The sequence below is a fragment of the Vespa mandarinia genome, chromosome 10, assembly GCF_050613455.1.
Source record: "Vespa mandarinia isolate Hongniang chromosome 10, ASM5061345v1, whole genome shotgun sequence".
Lineage (NCBI taxonomy): Eukaryota > Metazoa > Arthropoda > Insecta > Hymenoptera > Vespidae > Vespa > Vespa mandarinia.
The window spans coordinates 5,607,645-5,612,500 of record NC_140819.1 but is presented as its reverse complement, the minus strand read 5'-3'; the positions used below and the strand labels follow the sequence as shown (position 1 = coordinate 5,612,500).

The 4,856-nt window shown below is 29.6% G+C and overlaps 1 protein-coding gene across 12 annotated transcripts in view; it reads right to left on the bottom strand.

Annotated features, from left to right (window-relative positions):
• sano (CABIT domain-containing protein serrano) overlaps window positions 1–3,500 on the bottom strand; it is a 169,678-nt gene extending 166,178 nt beyond the window's left edge. For 9 of the 12 annotated variants that reach the window (XM_035876737.2, XM_035876735.2, XM_085659717.1 and 6 more), the window contains exons 1-2: window positions 2,760–3,500; window positions 2,447–2,675 (exon numbers count right to left, since the gene is read on the bottom strand). The gene's annotated coding sequence lies outside the window, so the exon portion shown is untranslated. Of the gene's footprint in view, window positions 1–2,446; window positions 2,686–2,759 lie in introns of those variants that run through there. The other 3 variants (XM_085659712.1, XM_085659713.1, XM_035876736.2) reach the window with 3 other exon arrangements.
• Between the last annotated feature and the right edge of the window lie 1,356 nt (window positions 3,501–4,856).

Below are 4,856 nucleotides of genomic sequence, written 5' to 3'. Positions count from 1 at the left end.
TTACGCAATCAATCTTCACGTACCAAAACCTTTCTCCGTAACATTGACTTTTTCGAACATATATGTAATTGCTGTGAGCGCGCTCCGATTACTAATCGACGCCGTCGACGGTGAACGTGACACACATTCGATTTTAACCTCGACGGGGACAGAAATCGCAATGGGGCAATGATTACGCTTATTTCAAGAATCCGAACGTATCGGATTCATCTGCATACATACCACCGTTCAGAATAATCCTGTCCTCTGGATTTACATAGGCACAGATTACGCGCGACACGTTTTTATATATATATATAAAAAAAAAAAAAAAAAAAAAAAAAAAAGAGAAAGAAAAAAATGTACGACGGTCGCATATAATAGTTCGTATTACATCAGATTTTAATGAAATTAATTACTTATTTACATTTGTTACATCGACAGTTTTATTAATTAAAGATAAATATTTCGTGAAATAAATGGCGAACTAAGTATGAATATACGAATATTTATGAAGGACTATTAACAAAAAAAAAAAAAATAATAATAATAATAATAATATTAATAAAAAGAAATAAAAATAATATTAATAATAAAAAATAATCAAAATAATAAATAATAAATAAATTAATAATCACTATGTAAGATTTAGTAATATATATATATATATATATATATATATATATATATATATTACTAAAAATAATATATAACTAAATAAATATAATTAATAAATATATTTAATATATATATATATTATACTAATATATAATTACAAAAAATAATATATAAGTATATATATAATTAATATATATATATATATATATATATATATATTTAATATACATATAATAGTAATATTTAGTTTTATCATAAATTAACAGATCGTATATATTTTAATAAAATATCAAATTATTATTATTATATTTACACGAACATTTCGATGGATATATATTGACGATTAAATGAATTACCTTTCGATAATTTTGATTATAAAAACATATTGATCGCTTATTTAAAATATCGATTGACAAATTGTTTAAACTTTATCGATATTACGAATAACGATCTCAAATAAATTATTCTTAGTCGAAACATTACCAATACGTATGTACTTTATAGTATACATAAAAACGTAATATATCCTGTATACGTGTCTATACGTATCGCGATGATGCATCAAATTCATAAATGAAAAAGGTAAACGAAAATCTCGTTTGTTAATCGACTATACCGATAACTGCCTACTAACGGTGAGATAAAAATAAGAAGAACGCGAAAGAGAAACCGGGGCTGAGCACACCGGACTTCTCCCGGTTTTACGATCCTCTCGATGGGCCCCAGAGAGTGTGCCCTCTTCGGACGCCATTTTCTTCTTTTTTTTCTCCTCCTCCTCCTCCTCCTCCTTCTCTTCCTCTTTTTTTTTCTTTTTGCTTTCTTTCTTTCAAGCACTACCCTACCTTCGTCAAAACACGTAACGACGATCATAAAAAAGATGATTCGAGGAAAGTTCTAATTCCTTATTTCGTAATAATGTTTGTCCAAGAACGAAGAGGAAAAAGGAACGGGAATAAGGGATAAAAAAAAAAAAAAAAAAAAAAACAGGAGAAAAAAGAAAGCAACGACAACGACACCATTATCAAGATATAAATATTTTTCTACTTGCGCGAGTATTAAAAAATGTCATCTAAATTAACCAATTGTAAATGTTTCTTTTTTTTTTTTTCTTTTTTTTCTACCCAATTAATTGATCATATACCGTCTGATTCGTTAGATCACTTGATAATACGAAGATATTATTAATCCTTAACTACTTCCTATTTTAATACGATGATAACGCAATTGTTTTCCTTCTTCTACGTATGAGAATAAATCAATCAGAATCGTGATCATTCGCTGGGTCAATGCACGAGAGATATATACCAACGATCGTTTACGAAAGGATTTATACGAGTATAGGGTGGGAGGGAAGAGGGGAGTAGGAGGGGAAAGAAGGGAAAAAAAAAGAAAAGAAAAACGCAACGGTCATTCGACAAAAATAAGCGCGCGAATTTCAAAAATATTTATCCTTCAATACGACGGTTAAGCTGTTAGGTTACATCGTGATATAACGCAACTTCATCATGGCGCTTTTTTGAAAGTTTGAGGTTAAAACTTTTCTATAACGATTGTTATTGGATATAGTTTTTTGAGAAACTTATTTAAAAAGAAAAAGAAATAAATAAATAAAATAAAATAAAATAAAATAAAATAAAATAAATAAATACAAAATAAACGAACATACGGGAAATCGCAAAATTGTTACGTTGAAGCAAATATACCTGTGTACATATCTATATATATATAAATATATATTTATATATATACACTGTGTGTGTGTGTGTGTTCATATTAAACTATAAACGATAAAACAATGGAATCGATATAAAGAGAATAAAAAATGTTTCGAAAGATTTGAAAAACTTACTCTCTCACACTGGGTCGTGTCCGTTGCTCGTTGGGATTTGAGATTTGTATTGTGGAAAAAAAAAAAGAACAGAAAAAAAAATTTTCTCTTCGTAGAAAAACAGTGTTGCCAACGAAGGAGCGGTTTTCTTTTTTCTTTTTTTTTTCTTTTCTTCTTCTTCTTCCTCCTCCTTCACCCTGCTCTTCTTTTTTCTTCTTTCCTTTTTTTCCAATCTTCACTGGTAACACCACTGTAGCACACTTGTATGTATTATCGTATATATATATATATATATATATATATATATATATATATATATATATATAATATGCACCTTTAATACGTATCCGTTCTTTTTGTCCCTTCGTATATATACATATATATATATATATGAATGTATATATATATGTATATATATATATAAGTATATACGATATATCCCCGATGTGACCAAGGTGACCGATGTGAGAGGAGACGTAGATTTTGTACGAGAAAGAGAGAGAGAAAAAGAAAAAAAAAATAAAGGAAATAAAAATTACCTCGACGATAGATGGTGTGTGTGTGTGAGAGAGAGAGAGAGAATCAAAAAAGAAAAAGAAAAAAAAGGAAGAACAAGAAAACAAAAAAAAGGAGAAAAAGAAAATCTTAATGTAACGCAAAACGAACTGGACAAGAGCGGCGAAGAGCACGATCTTGATTTCTTGGAAAGAAAAGAAGAGAGAAGAAAAAGGTGGGGGCGAGAAGGGAGTAGGATAAGGAGGAAGAGGAGGAAAAAAGGGAGATAGTAGAAAAAATAAAATGAAACGATAAAAACGAAAAATAATGAAATAACGAAGACGTAGGACGAAAGATAAGGACGAAAACTAAGAGAAATAGTAATAATAATAATAGTAATAGTAATAGTAATAGTAATAATAATAATAATAATAATAATAGTAGTAGTAGTAGTAGTAGTAGTAGTAGTAGTAGTAGTAGTAGTAGTAGTAGTAAAAGTGGTAGAAGTAGGAAGGGAAGAAAAATAGCCGCGGCGACGACCGGCCCTGCTCTGACGTTCAGATCACTGACCAATACCACTCGTAGCTGACGCGATACTGAGCGAGCGCGTATCTGGCGAACCCGCGACAACCGGCTCTGCGAGCTTCGGCTATCTCCGGTCGACACTCGGTTAACTCCGGGGTTGCGTGAACCTACACGAAAATGTTCGCTCCCCTCCCTATCGCTCTCTTACTCCGAGAGTCTCTCACCGGTCGTATGCTGTGTATAAGTACGTGTGTTAGTATACACATATATATATATATATATATGTACGTATGGATGTGTGTACGTACGTGTCTTTACGCGACGGCATAGACATACGTACGCACGAAGGTACGTAGGTACGTAGGTATATATATAATACATACATACGTGTACGCGAAGTGAGACCATATCATGAATACATAAATGCAAATGTGTGTATGTGTGTGTGTATATATATGTGTGAATGTACGTGTCGATATGTGTCGACGAGTCCGAAGGGTATAGGTACGCCCACGCAATTTCGACTTCGCCGAGAGATCTCGAGGGACTGTCCTTATGGCAAATATCGAGAAAAAGATCTGCTTCTCCTCTTGGCTTCGATCGATAAAGATATATATATATATATATATATATATATATATATATATATATATTATTATTATTAAACATATTTATATTATGTATTTTATTAAACATTTTTATTAAACATTTAGTATATTTTATTAAACATTGAATATATATATATATATATATATATGTATGTATATATGTATGTATGTATATATTTGCGGATATGACTTTTACTTTTTAGTTCCTTTTTATTTTTATTTTTTTCTTCTTATTTCCTTTATTTCTTTATTTATTATATGTATATATATATATTTGCGTATAAATTTTACTTTTTAGTTCTTTTTATTTTTAATTTATCTTTTTTCTTTTTTTTTTCTTTTCTATTTTTGTTTTTTTTTAACTAGCCTATCCACGTTACTGAAATTCTTTCTCATAGCAATATTACGATATTACATGAGCCGGATCTTCGTGAATTAATCCATGCTGATAATTATGACAGTGGACAGTAACAATAAGTCAAAAAAAAAAAAAAAAAGAAGAAAAAGAAATAGAGAATAATGAGAGAAAAGAGAGAATTGAAAAGAATTAATTCTATGATTTATTTTATATTACGCAATTATTCATATTTGAATAATCTAGAGAAGGACTTTGAGAGAAAGACATTATTCTCAATTTATTCAATGACCACAAAATTGATCGATAAATATAATTCATTATTTTTCTTTTCTTCTGTTTTTTCGATAGCCAACTGATAACGAGTCATTTTACTTTTCGTTATACTTATTTTCTTTGACAAAAAGAAATGTTGGCTTTATGAAAATATTCAATTCCACTTGCAAAG